Raw genomic sequence first — 25,068 nt, forward strand, 5'->3', positions numbered from 1 at the left:
ACCTCCCTCCCTTCTCCCTCCCCAGCCCATCCCTCTAGGTTGATACAGAGCCCCTGTTTGATTTTAATGAGAACTGAATGCACACGTGTCTATATTGTAAGAGGGGCTAGATATGCGTCAGTTATCACTGCCTTTTCTTTGGTCATCATTGTGGGAAAACACGAAGCCCCATCAGCTTAGAGCTTAGGTCTTGGGAGCTGACGCTCAGGCCTGAGTTGGTGTTAGGTTTGGCTGCAGCTGTGGGAGGGGCGGGGGATTACAAACAGCCCTGCAGGCAGCGACCTGGAAGAGACCCGAAGCATGGCGGCGGGTGATCCCAGTGGTCCCTGCGGGAAAGGAACACGCACAGCGAACTTAGGGGAACGTGGACTTTAATTAAAGGTGGAGGCACAGTGAGGCTCTGGACACCAGGGTGGCTCCCGACGGTCCCAGGGCCCACAGTCCTGGATAATCACATCACAGCCCGTCACAGCCCAGCACGACCACACAGCAGTCACCGCCCGCTAGGATGTGCTCAGGAACTAAAGTGTGCGACGGTTGGAAGAGAAAGGGGAGACTCAGCCCAGCGAAGGGGAGCAGACAGCAGGGGTGCACCTCGGGGGCCATCTGTGCCCTGGTCCATCCCCAAGGCCCAGGGAGCCCTGGGAGGCGGGCAGGCCCCGCCCCGTCCTGGCCACAGGTTTCTTGTCTCTGCACCTCTCACCTGGCCCTGCTACCGCATCTTCTCCACCCACCACCCTGACGGCGGAGAAGCAGGGCCTGACTGGGGGCCTCCTGGGTGCTCCTGGGGCCAGGAGTCCCTAACCCACGGTGGAGGCTCCTCCGGCTGTGGTGCTGGTGGGCTGGCACCACTGGGCCAGCGGTTTTGTAGACGTGGAACGCGTCCAAGTTTGTCCTGATGGACACACCGGAGTAGTGTCTCACCCGTGGCTTGTCACGTGACGGGCGAGATTCACCATCTCCCTAGTGCCACTGTCCCGGTGCCCGAGGAGAAGCCAGCTTCCCTGACCCGTGCCGGCCAAGCTGCCCTCCGACCCAGCCTCCTGGAGCTCGGTCTGTGCCCAGCCTGCCTGTGGCTCCATCCTGGGCGTGGTCGGCTTTGAGTCCCCCACCCTGGCTTCTGTTCCTGAGGGGGCTTTGTGCTCCCGCAACTGTTCTGCACAAGCGCTTTTCTTCTTTGGCATCTGCCCTGGACCTGGCGAAGCCCCAAGCATCATCTCTCGGGGCTGTGCCCTCGCCAGGTCACAGTCAAGAGTGAGGACTCGCGACTTTCTTCTGGTGTAGCTACTGTGATCAAAGTATTTTTCTTCTCTAGACTGAAGGTCCGGGGTGGTGAGCGAATGTTTCTGTTTCTGTTGACAGCTATGTCTTTGTATCCACCCTCACCAGGAACCTGCCTGATACCTAATAGATGCTCGGTAAGTAAGATGCCATGTACCCTGAGGGGGGCAGTGTGAGAGGGGTGGGGGCTGCTCTCTGATCCCCGAGGCCCCGCACAGAACAGGGTGGACAGGGGCGCACTGCAGAGTCCTGGCCTGCACCCTGGAGACGACGTAAAAGCTGCACTGTGAGGTCAGATCTGATCACGGCCCTTCGTCACCCACAGGGTGTCACACTTGGCAGGAGGCAGATGTGAACACCGAAGTGAGGTTAGAATGTACTTTATAAAAAACACAACAAATAGGCTTTGGGATATCCCTTTGCATAATTAACTCATTATACTCATGCACTGAGTAAATGTCCATGTGACCATACTCTAAATTAGAAAATTATTTATTCCCATTTCTGTCTATAAACATATGAAAAGGCAACTAAATCACTGTGATTACTTTTGTGTTATGTTCTAGGAAGCTTGTTTTACTCCAACTTTTAAAAGGAATCTGTGCTATCAGAAAATGAAGCTCCACGTGACTGGTGAAGGCCCAGGTCTGACAGCCAGAATCTCGGTCTCACTCTCACACGGGCTGGACTCTCTGGAATAGCTTCCACCTACCCAGGGCTGTGTGGCAGCGATGCACAAGTGCGGGGAGTACTGTGCGCTGCTTCCGCACGTTTACGTAGAGACGTGAGAGGTCGTGACCACCTTCTCTGTGGGAGCGAAGGCTTGCTGTCACACAGTGGGCAGTGTCAGCTTTCTGTGGGTTCAGTAGCGGAGCTGCCGGAGCCTTCAGGTGGCTGTGCTGAAGCTCCCTATGCCTGCTGGTAGGACATGCAGGTGGGAGACACGTCCCACCGTCTGGACGGTGTGTCAGAGCTTGTGTGTGTGCATGTGAGTGAGTGTGTGTCTGTGCGTATGTGTATATGAGTGTACGTGTATGTGTATGAGTGTGCATGTGTGAGTGTGTACATATGAGCATGTGTCTATATATGGTTATGTGTGTGTGTGTGCACACACGTGTGTTTTGAGAGGTGTGCCTGCTGGGCGAGCGTGATCTCTGCATCACAGATTGAGACAACACAGTCTGATCCCAGCCGTTAGATAAAAGCCACATCACAGATTCATTATTTCACTTTTAAATTATATTATTTAGCAGCTTGAAGGGGTTCAAGAGGGTCTGAATATCAAAAGATTTTGGCAAATTGAGAATGGATTCACTCTCCTTAACTGACTCTGAATGAGGATACAAAGCTCTCTTTTAAAAAAGCTCTCCTTCTTTCCACTACATTATGGGAACAGCAAGGCTCAGACATGACAGAGGCAGCCTTCATAATTAGGTAGTTTAAGTGAGAAAGTGATAAATTAGTGTCAGATTTTATTTCTTGAACCTATGGAGTTGTCATCTGTGACTTGTATTTTAATTATTATTGCATCTAAGGTTACATGGGCAGACATTTAAAATGTTGCTAAGTCACTTCAGTCATGTCCAACTCTGTGTGACCCCATACACGGCAGCCCACCAGGCTCCCCCGTCCCTGGGATTCTCCAGGCAAATGTTAGCTCTTTAATAAATAGGTGTGTGTGTGTGACCATCTGCCATCTTTCCAACAGCAAGTGTTACAGTTTCCTATTCAATACTATTTGCTTGGACAAGAATTTACTCCTTGTCATCGGAGTCACTTTTCACATTTCTATAGATTTTTAAATGAAAACCAATTTTACCTAGTTTTACAGTGTATCTGTAGTAAAGTTTATCACAAGCCCATTTGTGTTCACTACATTCTACAAAACTATTTGAAACTTTTAGATGTATGTGCAGATGGCAGGAAGGCCCTGGCCCAGTCTAAGTGGACTTCACACAATTGTGGTAAAGAAAAAAGCTTTTCTCCAACTGTGCTTCACTGTGAGGATGCTGTCTGCTTGCTCTTCTCCCAAATCATATTTAACACTACTTTAGTAACTCGTGTGTCAGCCACTTACTGCATTAGCTTATTTAGTTCCCAAGCTAAGGACTTCCTGTAAGAGGTGCTGCTGAAAGCATCTTACTTTATAGATGTGGAAGCTGAACCAAAACCAGATTATTTTGCCCAAGAAAAAGAACCAGTCAGTGGCACAGCCAGGATCAGAAGTCTGGCTTCAGGGTTAAACTTTTAACCTATTAAACTGGTTTACCATGGCTACTGAACATCCTTCCCTGTGCTATCCAGTAGGACCTTGTTCATTCATTCTCTATGTAACAGTTTGCACCGGCTAATTCTAAACTCCCAAACCATCTTTCCCCCCACTTCCCACCTTGGCAATCCAAGTGTGTTTTCTATGTCTGTGAGTCTCTTTCTGTTCTGTAAATAAATTCAGTTGTGTCGTATTTTAGACTCCACATATAAGTGATATCGTATGGTGCTTGTGTCTGACTTATTTCACTCAGTGTGATAATCTCCAGGTCCATCCATGTTGCTGCAATGGCATTATTTCATTCCTTTTTACGCCTGAGGAATACTCCACTGCACACGTGTACCCCGTCTCCTCTGCCTGTCCCTCTGCTGATGGGCACCGAGGTTGCTTCCGCGTCTTGGCTGTTGTGAATAGTGCTGTGGTGAGCGCACAGGTGCGTGTAGCTGCAGGAACCGGGAGATTTCTCTGTTAATACATTCCTGCTGTGGCCTGTATGTCTCTCCACACTCCATGACGTTCAGCTGTCCCCGCTACGGCACCCTCCCCACCAGATCCAGCAGCCTGTTTACATAGCCACAAGAGTGCAGACCGTGGGGTGTTCCGAGGCGCGAGACTGGAGGCTGCCTCGGTGCTCCAGGGGTCAGCCCCCACCTCACTGGGGACATCGTGCCAGCAGCGACTCAGCCGAAGGGGAGCTCGCAGACCGGGACCAGCAGTGGGGCTTGGGGATGAGCTGCTCTGCCAGCTGCTGCCCCCTGGATGAGACTATGAGCCAGGCTTCTGGATTCCCAGCCGGAGAGGGGTGAGTGCTGTTCCTCCCGATGCCTGCGTCTCAGGCGGGTCTGAGACTCCATTGTGGACACTGTCTACTTCTTCCAAGGATGCGGAGATGCTTCTCAGAAGTAGCAGCTGCTTTTAAGAACTGAGTCCTTGATGTTCACGCTTGTCATTGCGGGATGTGGGCACCTTAAACCCACGTGTGACCTCTTGCGATCAATGACTGACTTTAAAGAAAACTTTGGGTTAATAAACACAACTTCTTAAACTGATTGTTATGTTTATTACTGATTTCCAGTACTTTTTACATTCTGTATATATGTCTTTTTAAAGCTATATGTTTTAGGATTCTTTTTTCTAGGCTTACTGTCTTATTTTTTCCAAATGGATTTTTTGATGAACAGACATTATTAAGTCATGTCTGACTCCTTGTGACCCCATTGACTGTAGCCCACCAGGCTCCTCTGTCCATGGGATTTTCCAGACAAGAAGACTGGAGTGGGTGGCCATTTCCTTCTCCAGGGGATCTTCTCGACCCTGGGATCGAACCCTAGTCTTCTGTATCGGCAGGTGGGTTCCTCACTGACTCAGCTACTAGGGAAGCCCAAGATATTTGTGTTGGGATTCTTACTTCTAGGCTTACTGTCTTATTTTTTCTAAATTCATTTTTTGATGAACAGAAGTGCAGTTCAGTGAAGTGAAGTGCATTTTATCATTTGTAATGATTAGCACCTGTTAACACATCCTGCCTGGTGATCGCAGACGCATGCAGGACCCCCGCTGGGGGCAGCACAGCCTGGCCGGTGGGACCCCCGTGAGTCCTGGACGCCCTCCGTGTGGGGAGGATTGTTATGCAGCTGTGATGGCCCCTGCAGCGAGCGAGAAGGAAGTGGGTGTTCTCTCGAGCAGGGGACACACTGATGAACCGGGTGCAGTATTAACTCCTCAGGCAAATGCTGATGAATAACAGCTCCTCCCCTGACCATGGGGCTTGATCATGAGGGTGGGGCCAGGACCAGGCCCGGCAGGGCGGACGCTGGTGGGGTCTGAGTGTGCCCAGCTGCTCTCCTCCGTGTCACGGGCCTCCGCTGAGCTGCGTGCGCTCCTGACCACGGCGGGCGCAGGTCACCGAAGGGCTGCTGCTTTGCGTCAGCAGGACGTGGAGCAGGTGTGGTTGACCCAGCTCCCTAACCCCTGCCCATGTGCTTCACCCAAACACCATACAGGTGCCCGTCGGTGTCCCTTGGGTCCTGGACAGTCCAGTGTGACCTCCTGTGAACACCCAGCCCTCGGGGCCCGTCCACGCAGCAGGCCCCTGTCCGCCTCCCCTGCAGTGGCGAGGCTTCCAGGGGTGGGGTGAGGGGGGGTGCTCTGCACACTTCCGGGACTCCTGAGGGAATCAGGCCAGTCCCTCCCTTGCAGTCTGGGTGTGAAAGTGTTCTTAAGAAGCAGGAGCTGCCTGGTCACTGCGGAGTCTACAGACATTCCCTTAAATGAGACGACAGGGACCCCGGGGACTGAAGGGGGCTATGGATATAGCGCCCCCCGCCCCGCCAGCCTCCAGAGCTACTGAGGCTCCTGGCTTTCCTACAATGCTCATTTATCAATCTTGATAGAATTTAACTTCATAAAACAAAGTAAAAGTGATCAAAGTCAATATGGGAACGTGAAGGACAGCTGGTCTCCAGGATCTTAATGCCTGGAAATCAGGTTAAGTGACATGAGAATCCAATTAAGGGGGTTCTCAGCTCCAGCACCCTGTCCCTCTCCCCACCACCAGCCCAAGCGGGAGAACCGAGGCCTGTTTATTTTTCTGAGAGGATTCAATCATTCAGGTAATTTCATAAATTCCTTCTGAGCAGGGAGATGGGCGGACAGACTGATGTATCTTTGCATTTAAACCCAGGTCTCTGGGAAAATGCAACGTACTGCCAAGCTGAAGGCCACACTGAGGGAGGGCCACCCTCTCAGGAGAGACTGCCGGGAGGCAGGTGCCCATGAGCACCGATCATGGGCGCCCGTGAACTTCCTCTGGGAATGACCTTCTCCTCGGCTTCAATACAATGCAGCCCAGGGGAACTTTACAGCTTCGGGACATTTTCATTAATATGAGTCCTGGCATGGCCATCTTCGACAAAACTGTATGCGTGATTGGATAGTTACTGTATTTTTCTTCCCTAATAAGTGTGGTTACTCAAGTGAAACACGATCAGGCAAAATATAAAATAAGTGATGAAACAAGCTTGCAGTTTTGCCTGTGAACATTCAGCTCCCCTCTATGGCTTGTGATTTTCTGGGAAAGTCCTCATGTTTAAGCCCTTACTCTCTTTATGTGTTTAAAAGGTCAGATATTCATGAAATAGTTAAATAATTTTAACAACAAAAAAAAATAGCACGTCAGAAGATCTGAAGCAGGCGTTAACTACATTTTTTTTCTTTTTAACTAGAAGAAGGGCAACAGTGTGTTTAGCACACACACCAAGACTTGTAACACAAGGTTGAAAAACAGACGGTGACACACATGTTCGATAGACGCACAGAACCCGAGTGTAAGACAGTTTCCCCTGCACTGCTGTGATGTTGGGGTCACCGTGTTTTTTTCAGTCAGTGGACCCTATTGGCCCCTGCTATGTTTGGGGACCGCTCACTCACTGTTAGCTATGGGGGACCCTGACCCCACTGTTTTCTCTGGGGCTTCGCAGGTTTGTTTCTGTCACCGGACTGAACATGCGACCCCCTGGCCTCTGGGCTGGCGAGGCTTTATTTGGAACACAGGTGCACCAGTGCGCACTCGGGGAGTCACAGCTCGGAAGCTGAGTCTGGAACGCGGGAGAGTCTGATGATTAGAGAGAAGTGCCGCTGTTTTGGACTGGCTCCTTACGTCCACGTGAAAGCTGCCTTTCTGCAATTCCCACCCCTCGGTCTTGTTCTGCTTCTGGAAAAACAAACAATACCATAACTGCCCTTCTGTGTAAGAGCCCTTTGAATTATTCAAATTCAGGAGACTGGGCAGACAAACAGCCACTGGAACTGACTCCACTGGACAGTGGGCAGGCTGGACATCCAGCCCTGGCTCAGCTGGGGTCTTGAGTAGTGAGTGAGGCCCTGGGTTTCTGATCCAAACCTGCAAACTGAGGCCCACAGCTGTGCTGCAGCGCGGGGCCCAGAAAACCAAAACAATGGCACAGCTTCCGGCACAGAGCACACAGTTAGTGGATGGTGGCTGCCTGTTACTCTGACATTATTTTTAGGCTAAAAAAAATTCTACAGTCTTGATATATGGCCAGAAGGGGGTCATAGTTCATGGGAGAAACAAGCATATAAATATCCAAAAAACAAATGCATAGATGCCTAAATACAACAGGACCAGTGCTGTGAGAAGAGTTGGAGAAATTAAGATGCGAACGTATTGACCAGTGACAGTCAGTTCATCTCCCCCGCCCAGCCACCCCCGCACCCCAGGCAGACCTACACGAGATGCCATCTACTGAACTGATCCAGGAGACGGGGCCTTGCTTGTTGTCGCCTAAGAATCAGGAATGCGGTAGGAGGTGGTGACAGGACAGGACTGGGTGAGGCCAGGCCGCGGTGCCATCTCTGCACCATGCCCCCCCAGGTGGCCGAGGGGCCCTGTCCTCTGCTGCTTGGGCGCTGCAGCCGACCCCATGGCCCAGAGCCCACCAGGCTCCTCTGTCCACGGGATTCTCCAGGCAAGAATATTGGAGTGGGTTGCCATTTCCTCCTCAAGCTATTTAATAGAAAGAGAAGATCTTCTGGAGAAGGGAATGGCAACCCACTCCAGTACTGTTGCCTGGAGAATCCCATGGACGGAGGAGTCTATGGGGTTGCCGAGTCTGACACGACTGACAGGCTAAGCCAAACACCCCACAGAGTGAGGATGGGAACAGAGCCTTGACAACAAGCACGCAACACCTGATCCAGCCACCAGGTGACGCTCTTGCCTTGTGTTTCGCAGCGGAGCGTTCCTGCTGCAGGCCAGGACTTCCTCTTGGCAGAATTCAAAGGGCATCTGTCCGCGGTGTTCTGCTTGAATCAGGGGGTGTGTTTTTACCCCTGCAAGTCTGGCCAGGGAGGATCAGAGGGAGAAACTTGTTTTGTCGGGTTAGCCGCTGATGGACTTCAACTTTGAACACCCAGGTGTCCAGATGAGTGTATTCTGAAGTACTTGGGTGTTTAGGAAGGGGAAGCATAGGGTAGTTTTGTTTTCTGCATATAATGGAATAAAGTATTTCTCCCCTTTATTTCTTTAAATGGATCTTTGGAAAAGAGCTCTTTCTTTGATGAAATTTAAGCAAAAATAAGGATTTCAGGGTATCGGGCATTAATGGATGCTGAAGAGGGAGCTCGTCCCAGAGGAGCCGTCTCGGAAGCGGTACTCTGTGTCATCAGCCTTCAGAGCCTGGGGGAACAGGTGAGGCTTTATTCTGGTGCCGTTCATTCTTCAAACCCTCTAAACGCAGAGTCCTTCCCGTTGGTGAGACGAGCGAAGGAAAGGAGGGCCGTCAGCTCAGTGCTTCCGGGAGGGGAGGAGAGGTCGCCCAGGATGTCAGCAGGGGGAATGGGATGGGGGCGGTTAACTGGACCCAAACTGTCATCCAGCGTCGTCCTTCATCATCACTGCTATGAACAAGCTTCTCTAAGTTGCTTGGCTAATTAAACAATGCAACGCAGGCAGGGACGTTGTCCGGAAGGTGCAGTCTTTCCGCCTTGGTTTCGGGATCACCGGGTCCAGACATGCCCTTTGGACCCGGATGCGGCCGCGGCTGGCCCTGTCCCCGCCAGGAGCCGGCCCTGTTCCCTGGGCCCGGGTGTGCGCCTTCCTGCCCAGGGACGGGGCGGGAGGTGGTCGCGTGTGTCCTCCTCGTCTCCCTCCTCGGGGACCGAGGCCGCGAGCTCCCGCCAGGCACGCGGCGGGAGTGGCGGAGCAGCCTGGCGGTGAGCGCCCGGCCCTCAGGGAGAGCGCCCCGCTTCTCCCCCGGCCGTGAGTACCCGCGGTCTTCCGGGTGGAGGAAGGCGAGGGTGCCGGCTGCCCTCCAGGCGGGGGGCTTCCCTGGGCCAGGTGGGCTGGCCACGGCGTCTGGAGAGCTGGGCGCTCTGACACAGGGTCCTCACACGGGGTCCCGGGGTGCCGGCAGGCCCGCGCGTCGGGGCCGGTCAGCGGGGGGGGGGGAAGCAGCAGCGGAGTCCCCGGCAGCTCGCAGCGCGGGCGGGCAGCGGAGTCCCCGGCAGCTCGCAGCGCGGGCGGGCGGGCCTGGGTTGGCGGCCGGGGTCCAAGGACAACCGGCTGCAGTCAGCGCGGCCCCTACGTGCACGGTCCCCCAGGCTGCCGGCTTCCCCCGGCTCCGTCACAGCTCCGCCCGAAGGCGGAGGCACGCCATCACAGCATCTGCACCCGTCCCACCAGGCCCGGGCGGCTGTATGGTCTCCACGCGATTTCATCATCTGTCACCGTGACTCACCGGGGCCTCAGCTCATTGTGTTTGGGAGGTGGACCAGTACCGCGCTGCACCTTCTGAAGAGACATCTTTGCCCAACTCTGAAAGCAGGGGGCAGTGTTGGACCAAGACGACTACTTTTCCTAACAAGGTCTGTTTTGACTGGAAACCTTGCTGCCTAGTGCCGTCAAGCAGAATAAAAGTAAACTCCCCCCGCCCCCCCTCCGCCCCCCGTGGTGCTATAGGGTTGTAGGGAATCTTCATAAAACATGCCAGTAATGCATTTTGGATTCAACATTCACATATTCTCCCCCACACCAAAACTCAAGGCCATGCTTAAAGGGAACAACAACAAAAAAAAGGTCCCATAAAGAATGACAGCTTACGTGGCTTATTTAAGAAAGAGGCTCTGATAAACTGCTAGCTCTCCCAGACTTCCAACTTTTTAACTCTAAATCCGCCAGACTCCAAATACCTATAGGTAGGTCTCTAAATTTTAATTGTTCACTCCTGTGGATAGGGTTACAGGAGCGCATGTTTAAAACTATGGTGAAAAACACACATTCAATTTACCAACGTGACCATTTTTAAGTGCACAAATCAGTCGTGTTAATCAAGTACGTTCCTATTGTTGGGAAACAGATTTCCACATCTTTTCCATCTCGCAAGAGTGACACTTTATTCCCTCTAAACACAGCTGCTCTTCCATCTCTCCCTAGCCCTGGCATGCGGCATCCTTTAAGAAATGGACTCCTCCAGGGTTAACCTCTCAGAAGGGGGAGCCTGAAGGGTTGGCTCTCTGGGGACTGGCTTATTTCTCTGAGCAATGTCCCCAAGGCTCATACATGTTGCATCATGTCACATGAGCTCCCTTTTCCTTAAGGCTTCACGATATTCTCTGATGCGGAGGACCGTGTGTCTGTCCATGGACTTGTGTTGCGTCCACCTCCGGCTGTTGTGAGCACCGTGAATCTGGGGTGCAGGTGTCTCCTCCAGGGCCTGCTCTGAATCCTTTTGGATAAATATCCAGAAATGAAACTGCTGGGTCACATGATAATTCTAAGTTTTTTGAGGAATCTCCATACTCTGGTACACAATGGTTTCACTCTTTTACATTCGAACCAGGTTATACCAGCCCATTTTTGACAAGTGATATAAATTGTTATACTTAGTTCCACTGCACAAGCTTGTTATTGATTGGAATGGTAAGTATTTCTGAAGGATCAATTTGCAAGGGCAGAAGAAATTTGTCATTTACATATATAGACATGGTGCTCTAGGAAAAGGTTGTTTGATCTTATAAATGTTTTTTTTTTTTGATAGTAAATGAAATTCCAGAGGCCTGAGACCAGAGCAAATTAGAAAATTGAATAGAATTCTCAATCATTTCTAATAAGTTTAGGGTAGGCAGAGCATTGCATAGTTTAAATTGAAGATCTGTGAGAACTCTGGAGTCCTGATGACGTGGATGGTTCAGAAGGGCTATGAAAAGACAGACATGTTCCTCTTGGGAAGAGAGGTGCAGGTGGGTTACTTAGAAACCAAACCATCATCATGGGCTAAGCTGGCAGGGTCCCCGAGTCAGGTCAGGCATGTCCTGGTGAGCAGATCCAAGTGGACATGTGGGCAGGAGGGCCCATGGGGGCCTTAAAGACAGGAGCCTCGGCCAAAGAAAGGACACAGCCCTGATGCCAGGGAGAAACTCCCTGTCCACAGCTTTGTTCAGAACTGGACACCAGTGTTGACATTTTATGTGAAGTATTCTTAAATAGTTTAACTTGAGAACTGTGTCACATGCAGAACAATCTGAAGAAATAAAGTCCTGAACTCATCACCTGAAAGCATAAGTCCAGTATTTAAAGAAATGGGAAAGAGAACTGTATCAACCTTTCCAGTAATCAATCATGAAATATTAGGTCTAAAACAGGTTTGTTTTCCCTTTTCCCCAAAGACTAGTATGTTGGCTAAAGAAGATGTTTTTATTAGCACCTGTCTGGATTCTGTGTTGATAAGAAAGGGCCCAAGTGACTCCTTTGAGCAGTGGATGTCAATAACTTTTTATTTATCAGTGGATTCATTTAATTCCTGGGTATGTCAGTTCTCATATATTTTTATAAGCTGATCCCCATATTATCATAAATTCTAAGTCAATACTTCTAATACCCAGAAGAGTATTTAAAACTTATCTCCACAAATCATCCTGATGTGACCAGGACATTATCGGAGTTGAGAAGGAGACACACAATCCATATTCACCCAGCAGAAAAGCTGATGACTATGGTGTCTGGATAAGCACCAACTTACAGAACTGAGTTTACAGGTGATTGAGTTCAGTCCATTCAAGAGTTTTGCCTATTGTGCCTGAAGCTTTATTTTTTTCAGAGACTAAAATATGCTTCCACCAAGCCAGCATTCATTTATTTTTGAAAATACCAGAATTTTCATTGACGCCAAACCAGACATCAAGGAGACCTCCTCAGACCCTGTGTCCTTGTGGTCCAGTCATGGAAGGTCAAGCCTTTTGCTTTCAGCTTAAAGACACTCAAGCCTTCAAGCTCATTTTCATGAAACACCCTGCAGTGGACTGTGTGGTGAGTGGGGGACAGCAGGTGGGGAGAGGCCACCACTCAGGGTCCTAATGTCTGAGGGCAGGGCGGCTGCCAGGTCAGAAGTGCCTGTCCCTCCAGTGCCTGGCCACGAGGTTGCCCCTGCTCCAGGCCTGACTGCTGAGGCTGCTTTGTGTTTTGGATCTGGCTCTGCAGATGTTTCCACTTGGGTAGAACTTTGGATTCACCAAGATGTCTGATGAAGTGTCCCTGCCCCCAGGCATGGCTCTCCAGTGCTCTGAGACATCCCTTCCCACAGGTGCCTTTAACGACCCGCCTCACACAGCACCTGGCCTTCCCCAGGGGCTCAGTGATGAAGAATCCGCCTGCCAATGCAGGAGACGAGGTTTGATCCCTGGGTTGACAAGAGCTCCTGGAGGAGGAGATGGCAACCCACTCCAGTGTTCTTGCCTGGAGAATCCCAGGGACAGAGGAGCCTGTGGGGCTATGGTCCACAGGTTCCCAGAGAGTTGGACACGACTGAATGACTACACACAAGCACAGCAACTCATGCCACACGACAGGCTCCATCTCCAGTTCAGTGCTGCTGCTCAGTCACGTCTGATTCTCTGCGACCCCATGGACTGCAGCACGCCCGGCCTCCCTGTCCATCACCAACTCCCGGAGCTTACTCAAACTCATGTCCATCGAGTCGGTGATGCCATCCAACCATCTCATCCTCTGTTGTCCCCTTCTCCTCCTGCCTTCAATCTTTCCCAGCATCAGGGTCTTTTCCAATGAGTCAGCTCTTTCCATCAGGTGGCCAAAGTTTTGGTGTTTCAGCTTCAGCATCAGTCCTTCCAATGAATATTCAGGACTGATTTCCTTTAGGATGGACTGGTTGGATCTCCTTGCAGTCCAAGGGACTCTCAAGAGTCTTCTCCAACACCACAGTTCAAAAGCATCAATTCTCTGGCGCTCAGCTTTTTTTATAGTCCAATTCTCACATCCATACATGACCACTGGAAAAACCAAAGCCTTGACTAGACGGACCTTTGTTGGCAAAGTAATGTCTCTGCTTTTAAATATGCTGTCTAGGTTGGCCATAACTTTTCTTCCAATGAGCAAGTGTCTTTTAATTTCATGGCTGCAGTCACCATCTGCAGTGATTTTGGAGTCCAAGAAAATAAAGTCTGTCACTGTTTCCCCATCTATTTGCTGTGAATAGATGCCATTATCTTAGTTTTCCTGAATGTTGAGTTTTAAGTCAACGTTTTCACTCTCCTCTTTCACTTTCATCAAGAGGCTCTTTAGTTCTTTGCTTTCTGTCATAATGGTGGTGTCATCTGCATATCTGAGGTTATTGATATTTCTCCCGGCAATCTTGATTCCAGCTTGTGCTTCATCCAGTCCAGCATTTCTCATGATGTACTCTGCATATAAGTTAAATAAGCAGGGTGACAGTATACAGCCTTGACGTACTCCTTTCCTGATTTGGAACCAGTCTGTTGTTCCATGTCCAGTTCTAACTGTTTCTTCCTGACCTGCATACTGATTTCTCAGGAGGCAGGTCAGGTGGTCTGGTATTCCCATTTCTTTCAGAATTTTGCACAGTTTGTTGTGATCCACACAGTCAAAGGCTTTGGCATAGTCAATAAAGCAGAAGTAGAAGTTTTCTGGAACTCTCTTGCTTTTTCGATGATTCAGCGAATGTTGGCAGTTTGGTCTCTGGTTCTTCTGCCTTTTCTAATCCTGCCTGAACATATGGACGTTCTCAGTTCACATACAGGAGGTTCCATCTTGGGATCTGTTATTGCTGTTTCTGCCCCAAACTCCTCCGCTGAAGTCCAAGTTCCAGGAAAACAAAACATAATGGAGCTCCATCAGGAAGTCAGACCACGGCGCTACCTGGATATTGTGTTCTGTGTTTTATGAAGTTTTCTCTTATCAGCACCCACATCAGATGATGTTTATTAAGCCTGTGCTGGGCCCAGCGCCATGTGGGATAATGTTTCCCCACAGTTTCTCACTGTGCTGGCTTTTTAAACGGTTCTGACCAATTCTGTTGTGAAGTCAATTTCTCTCTTAATATTTTAATTTTATGGTTATTTTTTATTAGAATCACCAGACAGTTCAGTTTGTGATTTCAGTGAAGGTGGTTCAAGAGTGTTACGGCCTGGGTGTCAGGGTCAGTGCTGTGGGGACAGACACACCCAGGTTCCTGGTCGGCAGCCACACCACAGCCTGGGATGTGCAGCTGCACACTGGCCTTCACAGTCCAGGACGCTTTCTGTGCAGTTTTCAGAATGTGAATAAGCACTCTAGGTGTGTATGGCACTGAAACAGATGTTAATTTCCCCAAAGATGAGCTGTTATCCTTGGTATTAGTTAGCTGCCCTTGCTGGCTTCCTTCTTGGCTCAGCTGGTAAAGAATCCGCCTGCAATGGGGGAGACCTGGGTTCGATCCCTGGGTTGCGAAGATCCCCTGGAGAAGGGAATGGCTACCCACTCCAGTATTCTGGCCTGGAGATCTCCATGGACTGTATAGTTCATGGGGTTGCAAAGAGTCAGACACGACTGAGTGACCTTCACTTCTTAGAGCTGCCTTTTCTAATTCATCTGCTTTATTTTTTCCTGAAATTTCCCCAACTAGTGTGTTAAAACTTCTAATAAAGATAAAATGTTACTTGTAAATGATGACAATAGCTGCGTGAGTTCAGGATCTTGGCAGCATCTGCCTGCCCCCAACTTCTGCTCTATGAGGAGAACCGTCGAATGTGAACACATATCAACCATTTCAGCCCACTGAGCACATCCTGATGAGCCTACATAGTAACGTGGACCTTGAGGTATCTGCCATTAGCCAGGGAATAGGTACAATGTGCAGATACATAGGTGTGATTTCTTTCATGGTTATGAGCTGCCTGATGCCCTGTTGGCTTCATGCGTGCCACGTGAGCCATCCCTTCAGAGGCTTAGGGAAGCTGGGAAATTCAACAGAGAATCTGGACCCAGATCAGAGTCCCTAGGATTCCCCACTCATGGCCCCCCCATAAGCTGTCAGAGGCAGTGGGTTCTTGGCTGGCATTTCACAGACCCCAGGCATGTCTTTACAGCACAGCTGTCAGATTCCATCTACAGGCAGTTAATTTTTGAATGAGTCAAGGGTCCTCAGGCTCATAGTGGTGTCAGCCTGGCTGAGAGGTAAGGACTCCATCCTGGGGCAGAGCAGTGGCACTTTCCTTGGGGAAAGAAAAAGGGGCCTAAGATGCCAACAGACAGCCCCGGAATATGGCTCATTCAGACTGCAAAGAACCTGGACTCCTAGGTGCAGAAGAGGGGAGCTGAGGGGAAATAGCTCTCTTTACACAACTCAGCTCTGAAGGACGGGGAAGGCAGGGTGGGATGACTGTGTGTGCAGCTGAAGCCCGTCAAGAGAGCTGCCAAATCTCACGATGCACAGAAGCGTGTCTTGGTTTCACAGAAGACATTGAAAACCAGGGCTCTAATTGAAGCTGTGAGCTTCATGTTGGGGTGATGAGGAGACGGGCAGGGGAGCAGCCACTGAACTGAGGGCAGGGAAGAGAGGCAGTGTCAACATGGTCAGGGCACAGGGTCCCCTAGATCTCAGCTGCATCCTGGTGATGGAGCGTTCCTTTCCTCTGGAAGAGTGAATGGCCTCCCTTGGGCTTCTTTCTGCTCCCAGGAAGAAAAGGGCTCACGATAGCTTTTAAGTTAAAGAGGCATATTTTGGGGGTGCTTTAGGCCAGCTTCTTTCCAGGCGGAGGTGCTCCTGTGCTCACACGCAGCATTTAGCAGTTTCCACATCACGGGATTTCCACAATTACAGGCTTGCACCTCTGCCTCCTCTCCCTCCCTCCCCCCCTCACTGCCTCTGTCTTTCCCTTCCTCTGGCTCTCTGCCCTCTGAATCTGTCTCTTCTCTCTGCCTCTCTCTGCCTCCTTCTCTCTGCTCTTCTGACTTTTTGTCTCTCTGCTTCTGCCTCTCCCCTTCCCCCAGGACAGGGAAGTCACACGGGGCCAGCATCTTCTAAGGCCCCACTTGCGGAAACACACTCACAAAAGGAGGGTGAGTCCACCCGCCTGTCTGCTGTGTACCTCTCACAGGATGGAGACTGGGCTTGAGCACCAATCACCTTGAAATGCAAGCCCACATTCTCAGCCCGGTGCCACGGGTAGACCAAGCACTCACAGGTACACAGGCTCCTGCACGGCTGGGCTCCTAGGTGGGGTGGAGTGGCTCTGTGGAGTGTGGATGCCTGGCTTTAAGGCTTTAATATGGATGGAGAACTAGAGCAAGGAGGACATAAAGAGGCCTTCCCAGCAACAGAAATGGCAAAGCGGCCAATCAACCAGTCTTGGGAGACTTGGTAGCAACGTGGATTCAGGACCACGGACAGCTCCCGGGCGACGGCTCCCAGGACCCAGGTCGCCTTGTTCCCTGTTCACCTGCTGTCAACAGCCCTACATCTCTCGGTCCAAGGAGACTCACCAGGAGCTGCACAGAGTCGCTGGAGATCATCAACATCTACTCGAAACTTCCTTCCTGCAGTCACTGCAGGTGGGAAGACAACAGTGGAGGGCTCCCCAGGAGAGAAAGAAGGGTTCTTTCATCCAGCATTTTACGTGCTGACAAATACTTCATCACTTCGTATGGTGCAGAGGTCTCAAAAGTTTGTGACAGCAAAGGAGAAGGCCAGTTTTGCCTTCATTTATCAAATCCAATGAATGTACCTTTGGTTCTTGAACTTTAAAATCTGAAAACACTGGGGTCAGACTGCGAGCCCCTTGACAAGTCAGCATGAGAACAGCAGTAGCTGAGGCTGAACAGGATGACCTGGTTAAAGCAACTGTTGGAGCCGGTTCATCGGTGATGAATGCAGTTACGGGAGTCTCATTAACACAATACCAGCAATAAACCCAAGGAACTGAGAGGAGGCCAGTGCCAAAGGCAGGAAGGAATGGAAATCATTTCTGCCTGAAGCAGCAGGTGCCCAGACAAGGGGGCCCCAACACCCACCCTCCTGACTACTCATCAGGTTACTTCCCTGGTAATGGCAGCCTTTTATCACCCAGACAGGTGACAGTGACAGTCGCTCAGTCATGTCCGACTCTTTGCGGCCCCAGGGACCACAGCCCACCAGGCTCCTCTGTCCACGGAATTCTCCAGCAAGAGTACTGGAGTCAGTAGCCTTTCCCTTCTCCAGGGGATCTTCCCAACCCAGGGATCGAACCTCAGTCTCCCCCTTCATAAACAGATTCTTTACCATATGAACAACCAGGGAAGCCCCTTTATCACGCAGAAGTAAACTTCATTATTATTACATAATTATTGATTGTCATCATATAAAATATATATACAGATAGAATGTAAAAGCCAAGTTTGCTGATATTAAAAGGAACTATACTATAGATACTAATTCTGTGATTTTTAACCAGACAAAGAAATGAGAGAAGGCATCATAGGCCTGTTATAAGCCCTCTGCTGCTGTTCACAGAGTGGACGTGCAGAGACAGGGAGGCGACCCCACTGGGGGGAGCAGGCAGGTCAGCACCACCTAGCTGTCCCTCCCCCACAGTCCCTGATGTCATGAGGGGTGTCACTGGCTTCCCCATCCCCCTGGTGTGGGTTAGGTGCCCCTCTTAGATACTCGTGAGACACAGGGAATTGTACTGACCTGTTTATTTGTATGAAAACACCTCCTTTGCCATTAACTTCTAAGTTCATCAGAGTAAGGACTGACCATAACTGTCCAACCGCCTGTCTTCAGGAATGATCCTAAAGCATCAGTCTTAATATTAATGCTCATCCAGGGTCACAACACCAGAGGTTGTGACTCAGGCTGCAGTGAGCACTAGGATCTGTTTCTTTATTTTAATCTCTAAAGAGAAATCTGATAACAGGTGGGGTTTGGAAGGTGCCATCTTCTACACTCACTGCATCACAAGAATGGGCATTTTTTGAAACAGGTCTGGGCCAATCATGTGGAAATTCAGATTCCAGTGGCTGGACATGGAGCCTACCCACCAGATGCTGTTGTTGGCTTTCCTGAGGTTGACGGTGCCCATGGCAGGCAGAAGGGACCCCAGAACTTCTGTGATTGAGGGCACAACAATGTGGCACAGGCTTTAGTAACATCAAGAAGACATTTCTATTTTCAAGCTAAGAAAGTTAGTTGTCATTAACCTTAAAGAAAGGTAATTTCCTGCAGAGTTTAGTTTTAAAGCTAAGCACACACGCTCCACAGGGACATGCATTGCTTTATGTGTTTGCGGTAAGTGATGGCCAGTTCTGTGACTTTTGTCCAAAAAAATGAGGATTTGAAGATTGAGCTACAAGCTATGCTATCAAGAGAGTAACTATTGAGGCTGGTTTTGAATTATAACTGAGCCAAAAAGCATTTCAAAGCAATCCGTTCTTTTTCTTCCGTTTCTCACTTAAAAAACTTGGCTGTATTTTTTCACATTTGGTAAAAGGAATGCTCAGAATCTTCGGCTGGGTATGCCAAGTTGTAGCCCAGAGCACAGTTTCAGAGCTGACTCATGGGTCCCAGAAGGCTACCTGGGAGAGATCTCTGTGGTTGCAATGTCCTATTTTTTCCCCTGAATTACTTTGTATCTGATGCAGACTGGGATTTTGCATACAGATTGGGCACTGCTTTGAAACCTCTGCTACAATGTATATTTCATGGTTAGTCTCCTCAAACTCCAAAACCTCTCCAGAAAAAAATCCTGTACCTTTGTGGTTTGCTTACTAAAATCTACATGGACCAATGAAAGGAGTTGTCCCCTAACTTAACAAGAAATACTTAAGAAAAAGAACAAACTTGGAAGAGTTGAAAATGCCATGAACAACAAAAACAAACTACTAAAAGGGAAAAATATTTAATTGTTAAGTATGGATTTTGAGGAAAAAAGACTTATGATTGTAATTTAAAAAAATCTCCCCTTTGTGGAAGGCATGTGGACCAACACACTCTCTTCCCATGGGTGATGTACTGTGAGAAAACACAGGTAAAGTGAGATTAGATCCCAGTAGAATGATGCGTTTGCTCTAACTCCTGGCAGGGAAACCAGACACTGGTGATGGAATGGGGCTGAGGACCAAGGCATAAGGTCAGGAAGGGAGGAGACTGTAGTTTGAGATGTGAGAGCTTCCTGCTTATATGTGGATTCCCTATTTTCTTGGTGGATGACTCACCATTGCCCGGGAAATCTGAGGACATTTTATCTGAGTAGACCGCCCCAGCACCGTTTCTTGCCCATCCAAGAGCATTTGCATTCAGGATATGAGCATGGGAAAACTCACAAATGCAAATGAAATCACCTCTGATCCTTCTGGTCGACCCTTTTGGGCTTCCCCACATGGCCTCATCTGTGGTCCAGTTTCTCCAACCAGAACCAAAGAGATGGCAATGCTCCCCTGCCTTACTCTTCTGTATTAACTTGCCCAGCAGCGCCTGGGTCCCTGGGGGGTTCACGTCCCTCCACTGACAGTCTGGCCTTGATCATCCCTGACCTCTGCTCCACCCCCAGTTTCAAAAGCTCTGTCCTGCTCACAACTCTGCCAGCCTTAAGCAATGTTCTTTCCTGTAACCAGAATGATACTTCTAGATTTTATATCTCATGATAACCCTTCTGTGCTTAAAACCCTCTGGTGACCCCACAGTCAGCAGGATAGATCTCGTCTGCATGGGAACAACGCTCTGCCGGAGCCTCCCCCATTCCTCTGTCAATGCCCTCCCTCCCCACTCCATGATCTGCTGCAGCCACGTTTCACTTGAGATTTCTTAAATTTACTTTGCTCTCCTTGATGGCAAGAGCTTGAAACATTCCGTGTTTCAAATAGGATTTGCCTTTCTTGACCTCTGGGCAATGCCTACTCAATCTTCAGAATTCAGCTTAAAAACAGCGTTTCCTCCAGGAAGCCCTCCTTACTGGAATGCGTCCTCTCCACAGCACATGCCTCCACCAGCATGACTGGTGTGGTTCACACACGTGATTCTGTCTCATCCAGATCATTTGTTCTGGACTTGAGATATGTGTGTGTTCATCCTGCACCCTCAGTGTGCTGGGGGCTGGTCCAGCAAGGTCATGGAAGGTCAGCCCTCATGCATGTCTGCACCGGCCATCACAGCACCCTGTCCACACCCCCCAGGGTGAGGCCAGGTGCTTCTCCCATAGGATCCTGAGAGTGGTCATCCGAGAATACATTTAACTGCTCCTGACACAGCTCTGTTACTGTCTCCTCATGCTCACCAGCCTTGGGCTCACTCTGGGTATCTTCTTCTTTCCCTCTGGGAATCCCACGGATGTGGTGGGCTTGACTAGAAATCCTTCTGGGATGTGTATGCATGATTTCATCTTTCCAGGTTCATTTCTATAGTGATTACTTGGTCTGTGGACATGATTCAGACAGCAGCTCTCTTAAAAGCCCCAGCTTATTCACAGCAATGCTTTCACAATAGCTGGAACATGGAAGCAACCTGAGTGCCCATCAACAGAAGAAAACTCTGATATTCACCAGTGCTCTTCCTTTTCAGGGCCGAATAGCATTCCACTATATGCACATGCTACATCCACTTACCCAGTCATCATCTTTTTAAATATAAGGATATATGTATATTATAAGCCCATGACATAAAATTGACTTGAAGTCCAAAACAGAGAATAGAGGTTAGGCATATCACATCATCCTAAAAACATCCCACTGGAAATCCAGAATAATCTCAGACTTGCATTCTAATGCTGACAATAGTCTTGACATATATAAAGTTTAAAATGACAGTAAATGCATCTGTCATCTGTTGATGGGCCCTCAAGGTTCTAGAGCCCAGGGTCCTGGAGTCTCAGAAGGTCAATACTAAGTGTTCCTTTCCTCACCCATCCCCCAGAGCTTAACTTCTCTTTGGAGCCTTTTATTCTGACTTTTGTGATGTAACACCTTATTTCTATTAAATAAACCCAAGAATCTCTGTTCTCAGTTTATTCAGTATGATGTTCATCATGAATTTAAGATGTTGAATTCAAGGTGTATTTTAAAAAATTTATGTATTTTAATTGGAGGATAATTACTTTACAATATTGTGATGGTTTCTGCCACACTTCAGTATGAATTGGCCACAGGTATACATGTGTCCCCTCCATCCTGAGCCTCCCTCCCACCTTCCTTCCCACCTTGTCATATTTTAAACATTCATTATATTAATGAAAACCATCTAGAACTATCTTTTGCATTTTTCCTAGATGTGAAACTCTTCCTATCCTTAATGTTTATATTTTTATTTGGCTTCTCAAATTCCTCAGTTTTCTTTCAAGATTATTTGATCTTTATTGCCTAGAAGAGCATACTTAACTGAGATTCAAGGTCAGATTTTTCAGAACACAAACAATATGTTTTATAGAAATGTTCTACTAGTGACTCCTTATTTGTGATCTTGTTATGTAGGTACACTTTTTTTTTTTTAATTTTAAAATCTTTAATTCTTACATGTGTTCCCAAACATGAACCCCCCTCCCACCTCCCTCCCCATAACATCTCTGTGGGTCATCCCCATGCACCAGCCCCAAGCATGCTGTATCCTGCGTCAGACATAGACTAGCGATTCAATTCTTACATGATAGTATACATGATAGAATGCCATTCTCCCATATCATCCCACCCTCTCCCTCTCCCTCTGAGTCCAAAAGTCCGTTATAGACAGCTGCGTCTTTTTCCTGTCTTGCATACAGGGTCATCATTGCCATCTTTCTAAATTCCATATATATGTGTTAGTATACTGTATTGGTGTTTTTCTTTCTGGCTTACTTCACTCTGTATAATCGGCTCCAGTTTCGTCCATCTCATCAGAACTGATTCAAATGAATTCTTTTTAACGGCTGAGTAATACTCCATTGTGTATATGTACCACAGCTTTCTTATCCATTCATCTGCTGATGGACATCTAGGTTGTTTCCATGTCCTGGCTATTATAATCAGTGCTGCGATGAACATTGGGGTACATGTGTCTCTTTCAATTCTGGTTTCCTCGGTGTGTATGCCCAGCAGTGGGATTGCTGGGTCATAAGGGAGTTCTATTTGCAATTTTTTAAGGAATCTCCACACTGTTCTCCATAGTGGCTGTACTAGTTTGCATTCCCACCAACAGTGTAGGAGGGTTCCCTTTTCTCCACACCCTCTCCAGCATTTATTGCTTGCAGATTTTTGGATCGCAGCCATTCTGACTGGTGTGAAGTGGTACCTCATTGTGGTTTTGATTTGCATTTCTCTGATAATGAGTGATGTTGAGCATCTTTTCATGTGTTTGTTAGCCATCCGTATGTCTTCTTTGGAGAAATGTCTATTTAGTTCTTTGGCCCATTTTTTGATTGGGTCGTTTATTTTTCTGGAATTGAGCTGCATAAGTTGCTTGTATATTTTTGAGATTAGTTGTTTGTCCATTGCTTCATTTGCTATTATTTTCTCCCATTCAGAAGGCTGTCTTTTCACCTTGCTGATATTTTCCTTTGTTGTGCAGAAGCTTTTAATTTTAATTAGATCCCATTTGTTTATTTTTGCTTTTATTTCCAGAATTCTGGGAGGTGGATCATAGAGGATCCTGCTGTGATTTATGTCGGAGAGTGTTTTGCCTATGTTCTCCTCTAGGAGTTTTATAGTTTCTGGTCTTACATTTAGATCTTTAATCCATTTTGAGTTTATTTTTGTGTGTGGTGTTAGAAAGTGATCTAGTTTCATTCTTTTACAAGTGGTTGACCAGTTTTCCCAGCACCACTTGTTAAAGAGATTGTCTTTATTTTTTACACACTGTTTTCTTGGTTTTTCCTCAACATCTCTGCATCACTTTTAGTCAAGAAATGTCATTTTCCATGAAATGGGAAGAAGTTCACAGCCAAGAGGATTTAAGATATACTCAAGTTACCTTCTTGAAAATTGGTAGAATCAGCAAAGCTGCTAAAACTCATTGGTTTTGAGGCCTCAACTTTCTTGGCTGCCTGACTTGGACACCGTGGCGAGCTCCAGCCTGTGTCAGCAGTAGGGATGACAGCTGCTTCACTTCCCTAACATCTTCCTAGGCTTTCAGCAGGTTATCCTGGTCTCAGAAACCTTTCTGTTTGTTGTCATACTGGGTTTTTCATGATTACATCATTGAAATAATTAGCCTTGTTTCTTTCCTTTTGCAATCTTTATGTTCCTACTGTTCCACTGAAGTCCTTGAAGGCACGTTATCTTACTGGTCTCATCTGTGTATAGTGATGATAAATGGATGTGTTGGGTGAATTAATGAACATGAGTTTAGATACCAACATAGCACTTGGAATTTTCATTTTTTTAAAACAGCAATCTAAATAATAAATATAATGCCACTTTAAAATTAGAATGCAACAGTAGCTTAATTGTAAAGTTTCATCTTCAGTCATATACAGACTTCATGTCCAACATGTTTTACAAATGTACACTGATAAACAGGCACCTGAAGTGGCCTAGTGACAGCTCTCTCCACATCACCTCACAATGATTTGATAGACTGTTTCATTCCTGTAAGAAGTCCAGGCACACAGAGAGCTGACACAGAGCTCTTGTCCAGAAAGAGAGAGAAGTGTAAAAGCATAGGAGAGACACATGAACAAGTAATTATATTAACAGCTACTTGAACATCAAAAGCAATCTGAAAATGTCCACTGTGATGAAAAGGAAATGGCATGAAAATTACAAAGAATACAGCAGAAAGCTACATATTTTATTTGAAGTCACGGAGTCTCCCTGGAGGTTCACAAGGCATGGAGCACATAGGAGTACTGTGTGGAGCTTGTGAACATCTGTGGGCAATGACCTTCATAACATTCAATTGGAAACAGCCACCCACATAACAACTGACGCAGAAGGGTCCTCCTGAATACATTCCTTATCTGGAGCAATGTCTCCAAAGATCTACTTCTTATAAAACTTCAGTTTAAAACTGCATGTGACTATGCTCAGTTCAGTTCAGTCGCTCAGTCGTGTCCGACCCTTTGCGACCCCATGGACTGCAGCACGCCGGCCTCCCTGTCCATCACCAACTCCCAAAGTTTACTCAAACTCATGTCCATCGAGTCGGTGATGCCATCCAGCCATCTGATCCTCTGTCGTTCCCTTCTCCTCCCGCCTTCAATCTTTTCCAGCATCAAGGTCTTTTCAAATGAGTCAGCTCTTCACATCAGGTGGGCAAAGAATTGGAGTTTCAGCCTTACCATCAGTCCTTCCAATGAATATTCAGAACTGATTTCCGTTAGGATTGACTGGTTTGATTTCCTTTCAGTCCAAGGGACTCTCAAGAGTTTTTCTCCATCACCACAGTTCAAAAGGATCAGTTCTTTGGTGCTCAACTCTCACATCCATACATGACTATTGGAAAAACCATAGCTTGACTAGACAGACCTTTGTTGGCAAAGCAATGTCTTTGCTTTTTAATATGCTGTCTAGGTTGGTCACTACACTATTTTATACTAAATTGTGATAATCCCCAAAGAAATACTACAATATTTACATTGTCTCAAAATGCTACATGGTTTCACTTCTAGGCTTTCTAAAAATATGAAGAAAAAATTAATCTCTGTGTTTACTTTTTTACAAAACAGCAAAAAAAGTAAAATTTCAGAGTATCTTTATTTTCATGCTAATATAAAAGAATGATTTTGTGAATGACTCCCACACCTATTATTTTTATCCAGTTTCACTGGAA

Source organism: Budorcas taxicolor, chromosome 24, assembly GCF_023091745.1.
Source record: "Budorcas taxicolor isolate Tak-1 chromosome 24, Takin1.1, whole genome shotgun sequence".
NCBI classification, from domain to species: Eukaryota; Metazoa; Chordata; class Mammalia; order Artiodactyla; family Bovidae; genus Budorcas; species Budorcas taxicolor.